Consider the following 20,614-nt stretch of genomic DNA (forward strand, 5'->3'; position numbering starts at 1 on the left):
CAGTCGAATTGAGAACTTCCTTCTTTTTTGGAACTCGGTTAAAAATATTATTGGGGCCTTTATTAACGCAAATAGCGACCAAAACAATGATTGTTAGAATTTTTGTCTGTTTGTCGGTTTGTCTGTACGTTTGTACACGCTAATCTCAGAAGCGGCTTATCCGATTCCTATCGCTAAATTGAGATATTTTCTGAATAAACTTTGTAATCGACATTATTTAACGAATAAAATTTTAACAATAAAGTTTCGTATTAGTCATATAGATGTTTGTAGAGGCCTGGGCGTTTGTATATTGTATGTGTTTCGGACCCCCGACATAAGATAAATCCTACGATCATTGAGTGTGAAGCGTTTGTTCAACAAAGTTTCAAAATACCTGAGAATATTTTTGCGATGCAAAATATTCCACCACATTGTTTCTATTCCAAAGATCTTATTTACATCGTAATTATGACGTAAAAAATCTAATCTGAGCGAATACATATTGAGTACTACTTATACTACGCATGATTCAGAATGTCGTTAGGACTGCCGTCCAGTACATATAGTAGGAGATCCGAATTTGAGACGAACTTGATCTACGTAATGGATGACAATTATTTTATATTTATTTTAGTATATTAGACAAATAATCGCGAAAGGGTTGGCTGGAAAATTCCTGGCCAGGCTGTATTATATTCACCAACCGTCATCAAACTAGATTCTTAACAGACAACTCCATGTCATCGTATACGCTACGAAACAGCGCTCATTTCGATGTAAGATTATTATTTAATTTTTATTCGTTAAGTAGATGGGTGAAGATTATGTCTCGTTCGGAGCTTAGACGAATACTTATTATATTTTAAGATTTAAAAAATGTATAAAGTAAAAAAGTAAATACCGAAAGTCTAAGACATAAAATATTATAATAATTTAATCTTGTATAAAAACGTTTTTTAGGTAGATTTTACATAATAAAATACTTTGTGAGTTTTAAAGTACACTTTTTGTTGACTTAACGTTTCGTAAGTTTTACTTCAGTCGCGTGGCGCGAAACCAAAGCACTCGTTTTTTTGTTAATAGAAATATTTTAATATGTTGCGGTTTTTATTTTAAATATTTTCTAATACTGTTTTTGTTTTCTAACAAAGTAAAGTTACGTGGCTTATATAGCGTTAGATAGCGTAGATTTTTGACTGGAATTATAACTTTGTATTCATGTTTACATACAAATGAAGTCCACATAATATAATGGATTAACATGTGCATATGTAATCCAGCTTACATTGTTAATTAGCTAGTGAGTTTGTGTTTCATTATTTTTGTTGGTTCAGTTGTCCCGAGCAACCATTAGGCTGAAATCAGGCCACACGCAGGTTTTTTTGCAACGTTAATGTTTGGTAAGTACATGAAAAGAATACACTGAGAATAGATGAACAGTACCGTATCATCGACAATACGTATTGATCCTCTTTATTACGTATCGTTATAAGTTTTCGTAACTTGTTTAGTGTATAGAGCGTTCAGACTAATCCAATAAAAAATATTTTGAAAGTTTATAATATAAGTGACTTACAGACATATTTAACAATCCATGACGTTCCCGACCTTAATGATCTAGAAATACGCAAAAAAATGAGCAAAAAAATAACGTTAGTTTTTATAATATAATAGCGGTCCTCCCCGGCTTCACACGGGTGCATTTCTGATACTATCAACAACAAAAGATAAGTTAGAAATCTCTGAAATTATCAGTATTTCTCTACGATATTATGCATGCAATCACCGTATAAATAATAATAATAATAATAATAATATTTATTGCCATGAAAGACTATACAATGAACTTATTTCTAACGGCATCTGCACTAAGCACAGCTTGTATCGCAGAAACCAGGCATGCAATTACCAGAAGAATAGTTTTTAGGCACAGCACGAGCCGATATAAACTATTTTATATACAATTACTAAACAAAATAAATTAAAATAAAATAATAAAACCATAATATTAAACGAAAAAATAACTTATTCTCGTTGTATTCGTGTATTTATAAGTGTGTGTATGTGTGTGTACGTGTGCATGTTCGTGTACGTGTGCATGTGAGTACGTGTGAGAGCGTGTACGTGTGAGTGCGTGTGTGTGGGTACAGAAGTTTTCCCCATTATTTATAGTAAGTTTTCTGTTTCTGCATAACCCAGCCCCAACAACCAGTGTTCAAGTACTTCTTTCAGTTCGTGAGTAGTGAGAGCATTTATTTTTATTTTACTGTGTACGCGGTTATATGGGCGCGGTAAAAGGTAGTGAGGATGTCGTTTTGCAAAGGTTGTTCGTGAAGAGGGAACCGGAATTCGGTATACTCGCTGCTTAAGTCTGTGCTCGTGATCTGGTAAGGCTACTAATTAAAAAAAACATCAAAATCCGTAGCGTAGTTTCAAATATCTAAGCATACAGACAGCGGGAAGCGACTTTATTTAGTACTACGGAGTGATTTTATTTTAATAACAAGTCCATAAAAAAATTCAAAAAGTAGTGAAATTTTGAAGATGTCAAAGTTGATTTGACTGTTTAGCAGGAATGCCAACAAAAATAAAGAGTCGGATATCCACTAATACGAACTTCTCCATCCCCTTTGAAACTGAGCAGACCTACTGACCTTTTTTTTAAGTATTCGCTCGAAGTCGGAAAACTTTTGTACTGAAATATACGCGCGAGTTTAAAGCCGGCACGATGATACTTGGGCTTACGTAAAACGCTCTACAATAGGGCTGTCTCTCGGCTTCACAGTATACATACACAAGCCATACATATACATAGACACGTGTGTGTGAACTAGAAATAGTTAAACCACAAAGTTCGTATGAACGTTAATTAAATTATATAAGCTAGTGGTCGCCCAGTGGTCGAAATTCGAACATAATTAAAAATTTAAATAAAAAAAAATAACAATGAAAATAAAGAACCTTTTTTTAAAATTTTCAATTTGACTACAGAATTTGACAATCAACAGAAGAGTATATAATATGTGTGTGTGTGTGTCAAATACACGGTAGTGTGTGTAATGTTCTCTTTATTGATGTAATATATTTTTATGCATCATTTTAAAAAAAATTAGCATTCTGCATTCATTCTTTATATATGCACTATAAGTGTACGAAATTTCATACTTCTTCGTCAGCGCAAGTTTCGTAAAAAGAGGTACAAAGTTTTTGCTTCACATCTAAAATATAAAATTCTCGTGTCGCGGTGTTTGTAGTTAAATTTCTCGGAAACGGCTTGACCGATTCTCACGAAATTTTGTGTGCACATTCGGTAGGTCTGAGAATCGAACAACATCTTATACTTAGGGTTATGAAAAATTGATGTTAGCCGATTCCTAGACCTACTGGATATGTTATAAATAAATAAATAATAAAATAATAAACAAATGATTGTATTAAAATTAATTAGGACTGCATAATAAAACTACTACTTGTCTTGCCACTAAATGCTATTAAAAAATAAGGGTTGGTGGTAGAAGGGTGAAAATTTAGGGTTGTATGTATTTTTCAATGCCAAATCATAATAAAATGAGAATATAAAATTTTGTCATAAAAAATAAAAATAAAAAACTTAGGGGTGAGTCACCCTCATCATTTAAGGGTATAAAAATAAATATTGGTTGATTCTCAGACATATCCAATATGCACACAAAATTTCATAAAAATCGGCCCAGCTGTGCTGGAGGAGTTTGGCAACAAACACCGCGACACGAGAATTTTATACATATTAGACGTCGTATCAAACTGATGACATTGTTTATACACAATTGCAAAAGAATACTGATAACGTCGAGTGAGTCAGGTGAAAATTTTACTTTGCTTGTTTTAAGGAAAATGAAATTAGTAGCAAATATTTTGGATAAGTCTAAATTTTTTTTTGTATTTCCGTGATTTATATATATATATATATATATATATATACAAAATATTATATATAACACGTTACATTTACGTTACGTTTTAATTTATTTAGTTTTTTATTTTTTTCGTATATTCTCCATTCTACATGACATTGGCAAAATCGCCCTTTGTTTTTTGTCAGTACTGAGAGCCATTTATCCAAATGTGAAAATGAATGAAAAAAAATCAGACATATACACTGGCTGATATTATTTAATTATTTTTTTTTTTATTAAAAAAAATTTAAATGCCAGTCATAATGCCAGTATTACCTAATGCTTAAGGTGCGAGTTTGTCCCCAAATAGTTTTGATATTATGTCGATAGTATTTTAAATTCAAGGTCATGGAAAATATTATAGAATTATGAAGATAAGTACATAAAATAAGACGAATTCCAACCCTACTCGTATACCGGTAGAAGTGAGCCGCGTCAGTAAATTTATAATTATACCATTCATTTTCCATTTCAAGGGAACATTTTTCACTGCGACATTTAAATTCTACGTAAAAAGTTTTTAAAACATTTATCACACTCATTTGTTCTCATTTAAACGCTCAAGGTCGTATGTACGCGTGTTTTATACTATGATGCGATTAACCGCAATATGGGATGGAATGCGAAGAAAGAATTGGAACACGTGTGAAAAGTTTGTTGTTGTTGTTTGTTGTTGTCTTCTTTATTTTAATTTACAAGAAAAAAGTTTGAAATTAACAGATAAAAAGAACTTCAAAATTTAACAGATAAAATTTATTTAGTGATTTTTTTTTTTATTTTCATTAGTAATTTCATAATTTTTATAAAATGTACACAGTTAAACTTGTCGATGTATATTAACGGGTCACGGTCGATGTATATATTAAGGGTTGGCGATTATTAAGGATTGAAACAGATAACTAAATCAACCTAAGAAGTTTTATTAAGTATTGAAACAAATAACTAAACCAAACTTTAAAATGTTTCTTTTTTAATCAATGTAAGTGTAAAACGAGATTAAATTGTCGTTTTTCGTCAGTCTTTTAGTACAAGCAAAATGACGAAACGACGGCGAAAAGGTTTTAGAACTACGATAAATATTTTGTGCTGTGTGGCTACGGGTGCTGTGTGGCTACGGGTGCTGTGTGGCTACGGCACTAAAGAATTTAGCCACCCCCTCTCTTCCCGTGGGTGTCGTAAGAGGCGACTAAGGGATAACGAGGTTCCACAACCATCTTGGAACTTAAGAAGCCGACCGATGGCGGGATAACCTTCCAACTGCTGGCTTTGAAATACACAGGCCGAAGACGGGCAGCAGCGTCTTTGGTGCGACAAAGCCAGTACTGCGGTCACCAACCCGCCTGCCCAGCGTGGTGACTATGGGCAAAACACATGAGTTCACGTTATTTTTGACGTAAACTTGTGGAGGCCTATGTCCAGCAGTGGACTGTATAGGCTGTAATGATGATGATGATGATAAATATATGCTTTTAATAAAACCTCGGGAAAATTGAGAAATATTCAGAATAGAAAATGTTTTTTTACGGTAGTAAAAAAAAACTTTAATATTTGACAGACTGTTATATATTAACACAGATATTTATTATATGATATTTATTTTTTAATAATAAAACAAAACTAAATATTAAAATAAAATAATAAGAATACACAATTGAACTTCGTACGTCAATTGTCCTTGCGTTTTTATCCACTGTACATAGCAGAGCACGTGAAGCCGTCGGTCTCGGTTGTTATCATAACAGATAGACCTGATAGCAATCGTTACTTATGGTGAAATTACCCACCACCCTGCTGTAGAGCAGTGAGATGGATTTAGTGCTACAATATGCTTCAGTAATTAAGCTTCAATTCCACTTAATTCCACACAACACATTAATATGTAAGTAGATATAGTATAGTAAAGCATGTTAGACATATAAGCATACAATTTAATCTCTTAGATCTAAAACGCTGTCAGTAGTTGGGTGCTAAGCAGAGCATATATAATTGAATCGTTTACGCTCAATATCGGCTGTGTATACGGACAATCTGACATGAACTCCCCTACGAGCATCGCATTTCTTAGTTCGGCTTAACAAAAATGATGTAGAAGTATTGGTTAATAAAATGTTATGTAACTACCATTCTATATAGGAATGGTAACGTTCACAACAATAATCAAGTTTTGAAGTTTAATCCTCAAGAATCGATTTTCATATAAGGCCCTAGGTATGAAAAAAATATGAGGAGTAAAATCTACTTAACGAATGACTTCGTTACGTTTCTCGTAGCGCCATCTATCGGAATACAATAGTGTTGTTTAATTCGTTTATTTACCATTTTATATGGTATTAATCTTTTTCTTAGACTAGTAAGCATTTTTTGTGCCTATTTAGACATAACTCGATCTGAAGGAGTAAATTCCAGTCGTGTGTCGGAGCTGTCACACACACACTTTTTTGTTTTTATTTTTATGTTAAATTAACAAAATCCACCGGATTCTAAACTGCCTATGCCTTTTGTGAAACGTCAAACATTATGCTTATCCTGCAAAGAATTTATCAGGTAAAAAATAATAATAAATTGTATAATTATTAAATATAATTAGGTAAAACTGCAGGTGACGGTTCTGTGACTTACCTAGTACCTAAAGCTATGACGTAGTCCGTCGCTACAGTTATCAATTTGGCATAGTAATTCTTCGAGGGTTCAATTTTACAAGAGTAGGGATCGAACTGGTGCAGCATGAGAAATGTGACCACTGTCACGTCAGTTTATAAGTTAGGTAACTGGGGCGGCAGCGCTTAGTTTTAAAACTTTCCGGTTCTAGGGGCTTGTGGTGAATGCTCACAAAACAAAACTCGCACTCTAAAACTTCGTATTGGCAAAATTTTATACCTGAAAAAGGTCTACATAAAAAATTTGGAACGAAACTTGTTTTTATTTTTCGTTAGTGCTCGTAATAAATAAATTAAGAAGTGAATACCTATATTTTTAACGCACACACACACGGTCACACGGTCGTCTGCAGACTAAATGTCTGCGTTTTAATATATGGTCGACATATACAGATTCAAATATACATTTTTTTTGTAATAAATGTTCTCACATATATAGTACATATTACTCGTGAGTAAAAATTATTATTTAATAGTGACACTTTTAACTTCAAATACTTTTCAGTTAGTTGTCAAATTAACGAAAAGCTGTGTTACTAATTCTTTGATATAATTACCCGACGTTATTAGCTTTCAAGATTGTGTTAAATTTTCTTGACCTGAAAACTGAAATTTAAATTTGTAATAATAAACGGCGTTGATTACGCGATTTTTGATTTGATACGCGTTTAAATTTTCCTTTTATAATTCTGTGTTGTATTCAATATATAGATACTGTATCTTATAATTAGATTTATTTATGTTAGGACTTTGGAAGGAAACTAGCTTATATTTCTTTATTATGCTCATTTATTCTGTTTTTATATAATCGCAGCACACACAACAAGAAGACCAACTTAAACGCCATTGCGGCTTACCACAGAGTATTATTTAGTTTTAACAATGTTGCCAATATAAAATATTTAATTGCACTTAACACCTCCCCTCAATAAAATATTTTTAACAACATTATGATTTCTTATTTACTAAACAACCTATCCCTTAATTTTCTAAACAAAATTCCTCCCAATGCTTTAGTTAATATGTCTGCGAGTTGGTCACTGGTATTTATGTATCTCAATTCAATAATATTTTTATCTAACTTTTCTTTTACAAATGATAACTTAATCTCTAAGTGTTTTACTCTAGAATTACCAGTGGCCATCTGTGCCATCTTGATAGTAGACTGGTTATCTTCAAATATTACTATTTTAATATCAAACCCAAAAGTGAAAAGAATATCTTTTAACCAACAAGCTTCACTTGTTGCCGAACACAAAGCAATAAATTCAGCCTCTGTAGAGGACAATGAAACAGTCGGCTGCTTCTTCGAAAACCACATTACAGAACTTCCAAAAACTTTAAAAATACACCCTGTTGTTGACTTACGATCATTACACCCACCCCAGTCACTATCAACATAGCCTATAACCTCATCAACATTACAATCTCTATAGTATATAAGACATAAATCAAGTGTACCCTTTAAATATCTCAAAATATTTAACAATAATTTATACAAAAGTGTGGATGCACTGTTTTGATACCGACTTAGAATATTAACAACTGCACATATGTCTGGCCTAGTGCCCATTGCCGCATACATTAAACTTCCTATCAATCTTCTACATTTATTTTCAATAAGAACAGTCTCTGAATTTTCCCTTTTTAGAATATGAAAATTAAAATTCTTATCAATAGGCAATGACAATGTTTTGCAATCTGACATATTATATTCTAACAAAATGTTTCTTAAATAGTCCTTTTGTGAAATTACAGTGACCCCTAAATTTAAATCTTGCTTTACATCAATACCCAGAAATTTACTTATAGCCCCCAATTCTTTTATTTTAAATGTTTGACATAGCATATTTCTTAATTTACTCAGCTCAAGTTTGTTATTCCCAAAATACAATATATCATCTACATATAACAATAAAAATGTTTTATTTTCCCCTTCACACTTTGAATACAGACAATAATCCTTATCACACTGTTTATAACCTATAGATAACATTACATTATTAAATGTTTCATTTTGATTTCTCCTTTCCTCAGTCCTCTCCGATATGTTTTCTGTCCTCTCCAATATGTTTTCTGTCCTCTCCGGTATGTTTTCTGTCCTCTCCGGTATGTTTTCTGTCCTCTCCGGTGTTTTTTCCTGTTCTTCCCCTTCATCTGTATTTGTGTCATGGAACTCTTCTTCACTTTCCTCATGTTGCTCTATTTCTTCGTCCTCAGATGACATGTCCAGCAAAACCACTTCCTCTATCACCTCCTTCTGGTCACATTTTGGTTCCTCTATTCTCTTGCTATCCAGGAATACTACATCCCTTTGAATATGAACCTCTCGTCGTTTCTCATAATACACTCTGAATCCCTTTGTGTCTTCATAGCCGACAAAGATTGCTTCTTCTCCTTTATCGTCCCACTTCAACCTTTTTTCTTTAGGTATATGCACAAATACACGTTCACCAAATACTCCTTTTAGATCATTGATGTTTACTTCCCGTTTATGAAAGGATTCATATGGTGATTGGCTTTCCTGCTTGCTCTTCGAAGTACGGTTTAATACATAGACTGATGTATTCACTGCCTCTGCCCATAATTGCTTTGGCAACTTTTTTGCTTTCAGCATGGTCCTTGCCGCTTCAACTAGTGTACGCATGTCTCTCTCCGCCTTGCCGTTTTGTTGAGGCGTGTAAGGCACTGTTGTTTGATGCTGTATGCCATTCTCTTGCACAAATTTACGCATTTCATCATTGCAAAATTCTAGTCCATTGTCAGTGCGTATGACTTTTACATTGTAGTTAGTTTGCCTTTCGGCCCAAGCAACAAACCGCTTTATACATAATACTGCTTCACTCTTTTTCTTTAAAAAATAGACCGTCCTGTAGTTTGTGTAGTTATCTTTGATTAGCAAGAAATACCTGGAGCCTCCAACACTCTCCACCTCCATTGGACCACACAGATCAGCACTCAAAAGTTCTAGAGGTGCATTAGCACAATGTTCACTTTTAGCAAATGGTAGTTTATGCATTTTACCTTCCAGACATGAAACACACTTGAAACTATCTCCTGTGTACTTGATGTTATTCTTGGTGAGCACTTGTTTCACTTGCTCAATATTTTGATGACAAAGTCTTTCATGCCAGTCTGACAAAGTGGCAACTGCCGCGACACTGTTATAAACATCGTTCATTACATTTAGTATATAGTTTTCACCTTCGCGATTACCTACAGCACACAGTTTATTGTCTTTCCATAGTAGACACTGACCACACGTCATTTCAACTTTGTGACCTTTTTTTGTAACAGTCGACAAAGAAAACAAGCTCACTCGTAAGTCCGGTACGTGCAATGCGTTATGGAGTGTTGATTGCACATAACTTTCACCGTTATATATATTTAGTTCCACTTTTCCAGTCCCGGCAACGCGTAAACGTCGTCCATCTCCGACAATAACAAACTGATTTGACACTGACGTATAGTTCGTAAACAGTTCTCGTTCACCGGTCATGTGCGCACTAGCGCCACTGTCCATCAACCATTTATTTTTGAACTGATTCACTGAACGATTGTCTGTACCACTCGAGTCACTCAAATATTCGCAACCGGTCCCGGTTATCATTCCTATCACAGTAAATGCGTTTCCCTTTGAATGTCCGCCGCCATATTGACCACTATTTTTGTTTAGATTTCCCTTTTTGCACTGAGCTTTTAAATGTCCGATTTTTCCACAAGAAAAACAACGACGATTTTCCACTTTACTGTTACAATCTTTAGCCAGATGACCAGGAACATAACACCGATTGCAGCGCTTGACAAAGCCGCTTTTCTTTACGAATAGCGCCGTGCTTTCACTCTCATGGCCCTTAGACTTAATTCTCTCCTCCTCGACGAGTAGCCGCGCCACTAAATCATTGAAATTTTGTTTATCCGTGTCGACCGATTCCCAAGCTGAAACAAAGTGGCTGTATGATTCTGGTAATGACATTAGGACCTTAGTCATTAAAAACTTTTCAGACACTGTTTCACCAGCTTGTTTTAGTTGACACGCCATTTCTTGCAGCTTAGCTAGGTATATAGAAAGCTCTCCTTCTTCAAACTTGCACTGAAGAAAACGTTGTTGCAACATCAATGTACTCGTAGCAGACTTTGCCTCAAAAACGCTATGCAACTTTTTCCACATTTCAGCCGCCGTCTCACATGTTAAAACGTGAATCATGGCCTCCTCACTCAGTCTAGACACGATGATACTCTGCGCCTTGTTATCTTTTTTTATCCAGGCTGTCAAATCGCCAGTTTCTGGTTTTACCAACGTTCCATCAATCACTGAAAATACATCAACTCCTTTCAGAGTGACTGTCAATTGGAACTTCCACACGCTCCAATTGCGCTGGCCCTCCAGTTTGATGACCGAGGGTGACGCCATCGCCATGATGCTAGGGTCTGTCTCCGACATTTGCAAACTGCACCCCGCGGAAATCTGATGCCGTGATTGCCTTTCGTGCACTCCACACGACCTCCTTCAGACGCCGCTGTCAACAACACAGCCCCGTGTTGTTCACCAGACCAAGAAACACGCCGCACACCGCACGCGCCGTCACCGCGCCACCCGGCACGATCGCACCAAAAAATATCTCTGCGATTTTCACCTAAAACAGAATTATGAGCACTGGGCCCATAACCTGTTAGGACTTTGGAAGGAAACTAGCTTATATTTCTTTATTATGCTCATTTATTCTGTTTTTATATAATCGCAGCACACACAACAAGAAGACCAACTTAAACGCCATTGCGGCTTACCACAGAGTATTATTTAGTTTTAACAATGTTGCCAATATAAAATATTTAATTGCACTTAACAATTTAGATGCATTAATTTTTTTTTTTTAATTTTTCATCACAGCCTATACAGTCCACTGCTGGACATAGGCCTCCACAAGTTTACGCCAAAAATAACGTGAAATCATGTGTTTTGCCCATAGTCACCACGCTGGGCAGGGCTGGTGACCGCAGTACTGGCTATGTCGCACCGAAGACTTTTTCATTTTAATTTTTTTAAACTGATTTTTTTTTGAATCTTTGTGTTTTGAAACTCGATGAAACTTGATGAAACTTGATGGTAATTATCTCAGTTTAGATTTAATTGCTATAATATGATACGGTACGGTATAGATATGATATGATAATATGATATGCGACGCGGCGGCTTGTCCGGATAAGCTTTTGTAAGTTTTCGAGGCAGGCTTATGCATAAGTGTTAAGTATGTGTTTTTTTGTATTTTTGAACAAATAAAAAAAAGTGCATCACGATAAAGAAAAAACACTTAAATGTAGAGGAGAGAATGAGATAGAATATATTGCCGCTCAAAACGGGTAAACGACGCGTTTAGCGTGGGGCTTACGATCTCGTTCACGAGATTGTAATCATCGTCGATAGAAAAAATCGCAACGGCCTACCTTCCTACGACTTTTCAGAAATAAAAATCGTATATCACCGCTGATAAACTGTCACGTAGTTTGGCGGATTATAAAAATGTACAGTATTTGGTCAAAAAGAAAAAAAAAACAGTTTAACTTCTACCGCGTGTGAATGGGCATAATAATGCACACTTTTTTGTTTTTTTTTTTTTTTTTTATTAACGAAGTAATCACTAGGAAAGCAGTATAAATAGGTACCTACCTATACACTACTATATAGAAAGAATTTTAGTTGCCTTAATTAAAAAAGATCTAAGTAAAAAATGAGGTCGACGCGTACTGAATGTAAATAAAAATACAAAAAAGATTTAATCGCTTAAAAATGTCCCAGTGTGCCGTTTACCCTTGTCAATCTTGTGTCCGTAAGCACAGCTACGGTGGAGTGACCGAGCCCCAGAACGGAATACAAATTTATGATCCGTAAAATAATCTTGTGGACTCCATAGATACCAAAAAGATAGGATATTAATTGAGCCTAAAAAGTTTTACAATGACGATGATGATTTGTCACTTACATCAGTTTATGGTTATTAGTTTTTGGCACGCTTAAATTTTTCTCTAGATATTTGAACCGTTTGTAAAATAACTCGATCACAATATTTGCTTTATACGCCTTGTAAAATAAAACTGATTCTGAAATCATACACACATCTGAAAGTATACCACAGGATATAGATGTCGCTATTCCTACCTTAATTGATTTAAATTCTACCAACATTAATAACGCAGTTTTCGTTTCGAATTGCACGTCAATCAGGGAAGTACTCGTATAATACCAATATATCTAGTTATAAACAAGTATACCTAACGTAACCCAGTTCTCCAGTGCTCGCTCGCACCCTTATCACACGAGAGCGTAGGGACGGATGTCCGCCCTGTCAATCTTTACTCGTTCATTCACTCGCCGACAGATGAGTGATTCGGGTCTGGTGAGAGCAGGATGATTAACTATCTATTACTCAGTTACTATGTTGTGCGTTAAGGGGCTACCCGGCCGAATTTACTGTTTTTACATTCCTTATAGTATGCTTGAACGTTGAATAAACAATAAAGTTCTAAAGACAATATTTTAGCTTGATAATTGATCTGTAATTGTGTCTACTGATATATTGAAAAACTTACCTTATCACGAGAAAATGAATTTTTCGTGAACGCTTTTCTCGGTCTAAAATCCGTATAAACTCGCTAATTATGCAACGCATAGACATGAAACTTTAACCAGTAGTGAATAATGCATTACTCTTCAATACTGTCTGCCAATTTTTCAATTAAATAGATAATTTTTGAGAAATCTGTAATATTGAATTTCGTAAGTAAACCGGGCAAGCGGGTGTCTGCGCGGGCGACGAGGAGCATTCGCCTCTCGGCCGTTGTATGAGGAGCTTGTGTCGTTTGATGCGACGCGCGCGCATTTATTGTTTATTATTTTATTTTTATTGACCCCACAATTTTGACATTTGTGTGATAGGACACTGTAGACACTTTAGTTTTACAAGTGAACGAAAGGACGCATTTACTTATTTGCTTGTGCAAATACTGTTTATTTAGTTTTATAAGCGAGCGAAAGGACGAAATAACTACCTATTTGTTTACTTGTGCAAATTGAATATGCCGAAAGTTTCAAAAGTAAAATGATATCAGCAACAAAGGCTCACGGAAATAAAAATCGCAGTGTAAGTACTTAATTACGTACTGATTTTTTATCGTAATTTTATATTGTATTGTAAGTTTATTACAATACTATAAAACGTATTAATAAAATTAATATAATATCAATTACGCTGAACAATTTATGCGCATAGGAAAATTTACAATATAAATAATCATCTTATTATTTTATTTACAGAGCTCAAAGAAAAAGACAGGTACTACAACAACTCGATGGAAATATAGAAAAGATTTAACTTCAGAAAATTGTCAACTTCGAACTTGCGATGTCACACAGTAAGTAAAATAGGCTAAGAGTCACACCGCATTATTAGACACTTCCTGACTGGGCTTTGCGGACTTGGTGCGGTTATAAAAAAAGTAAATCGTTATGTGAACCCGACTGCTTAAATCGCTGTGAGTGATTTAAAATCAAGTCCAGTACTCAGTATAGGAATCTAGATTGAGTACTGGACTTGTTTATCTTTCTTTTCAGTTTTTATGCAGTCGGTTTTTATTTATTTCTTTTAATTTCCTTTTTTTACTTAGGATTAGTTTAAATGAAAAATGATTACCTAGCCAGGAAGTGACATTTTAATCGTAGGCATCGATTACGTAATAGTATAAGTTTTGTGTGTTATATGTATGTGTGTATGTAATTAAGTATGTATGTATGTATGTATGTTATATTGTGTATTCTTTTTGTCTTTATTCATACTATCTAATGAAATGACAGACCTACTTATAATCGACGAATAAAGTATTTGTATATGTATATTATTTATGAATGTATGTTTTAGTGTGTCAAACATACCTATATAGTACCAAAAAAAAAAAATGCAGCAATAAGTGTACTAGTATTTGTTTGCGTGGATGTGTGTGTAGATATGTGTCTTTGTGTTATCTTAATTCAATGTGTACAAAATGTAAAATATGTTATTATCTTAGTAAATGTATATTTTTTTCTAGGACTACCTTCAAAAAAGTGCCACAAGGTCTAGATTTAATTACGCCTATGGCACATAAGAATAAGTTTGCAGAGTCAACTAATGGGTTTAATTCAACCTATTGTCAGGGATTAGAAAGTGAAGAAAAAGAGGTATTTCCATTTTAGTTATCACTGTATTATTTTACCTTTCACATTTTCTTTCTGGTAAACAAATAAAATATGTGTTCAACTTTTTGTTCTCGATTCAGTTATTTTTTTAATTTCAGTATACTGTTACTACGGAACCGGAAGAAATTATATCCGATAAACACGTCGGAAGGAAGATTGTGGCCATATCTCAATTCACGCAAAAAATTACTCAACTTTTGTAAACATGGCCATCTAGCGTATTCATCGAATGATATAATACTAACAGGAGAAAATCAAAATAGTCTGATATCATTATTTACTTTTCAGTGTAAAATGTATAACGTAACTCTTACAATCGAAAATGATATCTGTGAAGACAATTATTTAAATTTGAATGCATGTGCAGTAGCTGGTACCATCGCAATAGGATGTGGCCGGTCACAACTTGAAGAAGTGTTGTCAGCTATAAATTTGCCTAGTTTCACTGAAAATACATACGACCACAATCACAAGGTTATTGGCAAACATCGTCATCTCATTGAGGTGAAATGTCCCATTACAGCGCATAGAATCGGCATAGACGAAGCTATTAGGAAGAAAAAAAATAACCGTCTGGAAAATAAATAAGAATGGTCAATACCACATTAACAAAAATTGGTATTACCAAATTCAAGGTCAATTACATGTAACACAAAGCAAAAAATGTATATATGCGGTATGGGGCAGTGAAAATGAATCCCTTAGAATCGAAATTATTAATAAAGACGATAATTTTTGGCAGAAGGAAATAAAACAAAAGTTGACAAAATTCTATATTGACTGCATACTTCCAGAACTGATTGATCCGAACACATTATTTAAGAAATATACTCAAATAAAAGCAAAAATGTAACCGATTCATATTTAAAAATAAAAATTACAATTTTAAATCAATGAGTGTATGTTTAATCATGTGTACTCAATATAATAATTGTGTTTGCAGGCAAACGAAAAAAAACCGACTTCAGTTATATCGACAAGTAATAAAACGCAGGTAGACAAAAAATTAGTCAAGTAAATACGCATTATCAAAGATTACTCCAAAAGTTGTAATCAGATCTCGATGAAATTTAAATGTGACCACATGATAAACATCGGCTTTCGATTAAATCAAAAATTGTCAAAATCGGTACACTAAAAAGTTATGCGGATTTTCGAGTTTTCCTCGATTTCTCTGGGATCCCATCATCAGATCCTAGTTTACTTATCATGGTACCACACCTAAGATATCTCCTTTCCAACAAAAAAAAAGAATTATCAAAATCGGTCGATAAACGACGAAGTTATCCCCGAACATACATAAACAAATATATACGGTCCTCCTCCTTTTTTGAAGTCGGTTAAAAACAGTAGGATTTTTTTTAATTTATTCGGCCCGCTGACTAGTGGTCTCTTTACAATCGAATATTCGGCTAGTCGGCCAAAGCTATAATCAGCACATCTATACTAATTAAATTACTTACCAACAAATAGATATCCAGGTATTTCTTTTTAGTCCATCTCTAATTGCAAATTAACTCTGTAGCGTATTTAAATAATTTGCAAAGTTAGTATTCACATATATTTCAAAGTGAATAAATAAAATATATTTAGGTATTTTAATCTGTTTGCGTTATCAACTCTCGGCCTATAAAATCGATTGATGACTGCGTGTTGTAATAATACGCAACAAATCCGCTAGATGTCGTATTTTTCCTCACGCGCTTAAATACGTAAAAGTTGTCAGGTGAAGAGCGGGAAGGGGGCGGTCAAGCGAGTTGAAACGCGCGAGGTCATTCAGATAGGGTACGCCCTTAAAGTACATTTTCTTTTAGATTTTAGTTTAATTTTTTAATTTCTTACTCCTCTGGACTAAGTGATGTATTCGTTCCGAACAAAATCAAAATCAAAAATAGCTTTATTCAAATAGGCTCCAAGAGCACTTTCGAATTGTCATTTTACAAATTAAAACTTTGAAAATAAATTATTATTTTTGTAAAAGTAAAGCTACCACCGATTCGGAATGAAGATTCAGAAGATGCAGAGAAGAATCGGCAAGAAATTCCGCAGTTACTCTTTTGAAAAATAATATATAAACTGTGTTTTAGTACAAAATTAGTAACATGTTACAAAAAAGAGAGCGTCACTAAGTCCACACATCTTTATCAACTATGTAATCTTGCACCGAGTAATAAGCTTTATCTATTAATTTTTTTTTAAATAAAAACTTTAAATTTATGTTGAGACAATTCCAAAATCGTTTGTGGTATTTTTACCAACGTTTGGTATATCAGCTAAGATTGTACCTGATTTAAAAATTGATGATTCTAATGAATTGTATGTTTATTGTACTATCTTGAATTGGTTAATTACAATTTTAAATCTTTATTTTTTGAGATTTTTATATATATGTACGCTTCAGCCACGCTATATCCCACTACTGGGCATAGGCCTCTTTCCCCATGTAGGAGAAGGATAAGAGCTTAATCCACCACGCTGCTCCAATGCGGGTTGGCGGATATATTCCCTACTATGAGTAACGATCGCTATCAAAATATTAACAATATTCTATTTACTCATTGGCGCACAAAGATATGAAGAACCGGAAGTGTCATAGACAAAAGATAATTTCTACCTTTACATTTAGAATTTATCAGCTAGCTACGAATTAAGTTACTTATAATGTTATTATAAATTTTACAATTAGATATGTTATGAAACAATTTATAATATTGCTTTACTAAATATACTAAGAAATTGCAAAAAAAGCGTTACAGGTTTGTAACACAATAAAAATATCTTAGGAACATAATCTTTGAATACAACAATATAATTGTTTTACGAATGTTTACTATAAACTCTCAATTATACCGCGATATGAAAAGGGTCAATACACATACACAGGTGTTAAAATTAAAACAGAAACTTTCACAATAACTTTTTTAGATTCTGGTTAACAGTTCGTATAAAAAAAACACATTTATAAAAAAAAAAACAATAAAATAAGCGATAGAATTTGCTCAATCAACGAGCTACAATTTTTATGCTTTAACGCTTATTGTCTTGAAAATGTAATAAATTTCCACGAATAAGCTCGAAATAGATATACCATAACAAAATATCTCCCGGTACAGTGACGTAGCGAGGTGGGGGGGGGGGACTCATGCCCCGGGCTCTACAAACAAAGGAGTGCCAAATGTTCCGCAAAACAAAAAATTGCTGGACATATTATATGGTTTTCGACTGAGGGGGGAGGGGGGGCTGAAAAGGTATTATGCCCCGGGCACTACGTCACAGTCCTAATGCAGTATTTTATTTATTAACGATGTTATTATAACGCTTCGCTTCAGCCTGTAATATTCCACTACTGGGCATAGGCCTATTTCCCCATGTAGAAGAAGGATCAGAGCTTAATTCACGACGCTGCTCCAATGCGGGTTGGCGGATATATTCCCTACTATGAGTAACGATCGCTATCAGGTGTACATGATAACAACTGGGACCAACGGCTTAACGTACTCTCCGAGGCACGGTGGGGAGACCAACAAGGACTGCACAAACACCCAGACCACGGCAAACACCTGTATGGCCAATACAAATGTTTGTCATGTGCGGGGATCGAACCCACAACCGCCAGCGCAACAGGTATAATCCATGGCTGTGACCGTTGCGCCAACGCGGCGTCTACGCACGGCGTGTACATGTATAATAAATTACTTTATTAACCGGCTTCCAAAAAAGGAGAAGGTTCTCAATTCGACTGTATATTTTTTTTAATGTACGTGACATCAGTACTTTTGACCGGGTGGACCGATGTCGACAATTTTTTTTTTAAATCGAAAGGTGGTGTCTGTCATTTGGTTCCATTTAAATTTATTTGAGATATGGCAGAGTTGATTCCCTTTAAAAGTTCTAAAAAAAGTCCGCGATAGCATATGTCTATCTTAATAAGTTTGCTCACTATAACCTTTTTTATGCTAACCTTTGTTCTAAAATAATGCATTATTTGCAAAGGTGTTTTTATAAACATATTAATCCCTATTCAATTCAAATTCAATTCAAATTTCAACAAGTATTTAATTTAAAACAAAATTACCCTTTACATCAATCGATTTCAACGAATATCTTAGGAGATATCGCAGTTTTAAAATAATATCGCAGCGAAATCAAGTACAAGAAACGAATATAAGTCCATCTACCAAGAAAGGCATCCTCAAATTAACGCATGTAAAACCGCAAGACACAGCTAGCGTTAGTATAAACGGACTAACTCGGAATAAGCAATTTTGCGGCTGGATCACCTTTGTCACTCATCATCATTACAGCCTATACAGTCCACTGCTGGACATAGGCCTCCACAAGTTTACGCCAAAAATAACGTGAACTCATGTGTTTTGCCCATAGTCACCACGCTGGGCAGGCGGGTTGGTGACCGCAGTACTGACTTTGTCGCACCGAAGACGCTGCTGCCCGTCTTCGGCCAGTGTATTTCAAAGCCAGCAGTTGGATGGTTATCCCGCCATCGGTCGGCTTCTTAAGTTCCAAGGTGGTCGTGGAACCTTGTTATCCCTTAGTCGCCTCTTACGACACCCACGGGAAGAGAGGGGGTGGCTAAATTCTTTAGTGCCGTAGCCACATTTGTCACTCAGAGTATTCTGAATTAAATTAAATTAGATTTATGTTCTGTAACTACTCAAGCTTTCCTGTCAGACCCTTATTTACTTATAGTTATGAATTTGAAATTTTCGTACGATCCTGGAAACGCTCTTCTTGATTAATTTAGACGGTTAAAACTTTGCAAAACATTTTGGAAGAATTAAATTGAAGAATGAATTCTCACGAATAAAAACAAGATAATAAATTATAGCTGAAATGGGTCACAGAAATTTCTAGAGTTATTTTTCATATAATAAACAGATCTTAAGTAACCAACGACGCCTATGAATGTTGCAAACATTTGATTCGCTGCAGTTACAAATTATTTGAATTTTTTTTTTGTGATTAAATCTTTTTTATTGTTAAATATTTATTAATAAAAAATTAATAGAAGTTTTGAATGTAAATATTTATTTTAAATAAGAAAGTTGTTGAGAATGAAATAAGCTTGTTATTTACTTACCGATATTATTTATTTATTTATTTGTACAAAAATTTACAACTACATTTTATGTTTCTTAAAGTAATACAGAGCATCCAAACGAAAGCCAATTTCGGATTTTACATTATTTAAGTTACACAGTTAAGGTAGACAAAGTTGAGTTGAGGTAGTAAAACAAAGTTACAATAAAAATTATAAAATGTAAAATATCCATGGTCAATAATGTGTAGATGTGTATGTATAATTTTGTGTGTGTGTATGCCTGTGTATTTGTATGTAACTGGGTGTGGGTATGGATAAGTAACTGTCTAGATTATTCATATGTGCTAGCAAGTTTCTCTATTACAGCCCTTTTAAAGGAACTTCTAGATGTGGAAAAAAGGTCGTGGCAGTCGACATCTTATTGAATTCCTGTTATAGTTCCTGTGAGCCACAAAGGGGAACATGAAAGAGATTCGTGTGCGTCTGCTAGGAGTATAAAACTGTAACATATCTGATGTTAACTGAATGCAATTAATAGAATTAGAACAGATGTCATGTAATAACATCATATCCGCTACGTTACGGCGATCTTCCAAGGTGATGTTGTTGTTCACGGGCTCTTTTCCGCAACTCGACGTCTTGGTGGGCCTTTTTTGCTTGATTGGCTGAGGGCACTATTCGTGCCAGCCTAGCTCCTCGAGGAAGCCTAGCAAACCCTTCACGTTGCCGACGACTTCCTGGAGAAGGTGAT

The 20,614-nt window shown here is 34.5% G+C and overlaps 1 long non-coding RNA gene across 1 annotated transcript; it reads left to right on the top strand.

Moving 5' to 3' along the window:
* Positions 1-13,200: 13,200 nt before the first annotated feature.
* LOC123662911 lies at positions 13,201-13,985 on the top strand. The gene is made up of 2 exons (XR_006744571.1): positions 13,201-13,713; positions 13,887-13,985. It is a non-coding gene; the product is annotated as an uncharacterized LOC123662911 (long non-coding RNA).
* The last annotated feature ends 6,629 nt before the right edge of the window (positions 13,986-20,614 follow it).

This window comes from Melitaea cinxia, chromosome 2 (assembly GCF_905220565.1).
Source record: "Melitaea cinxia chromosome 2, ilMelCinx1.1, whole genome shotgun sequence".
Classification (NCBI taxonomy): Eukaryota; Metazoa; Arthropoda; class Insecta; order Lepidoptera; family Nymphalidae; genus Melitaea; species Melitaea cinxia.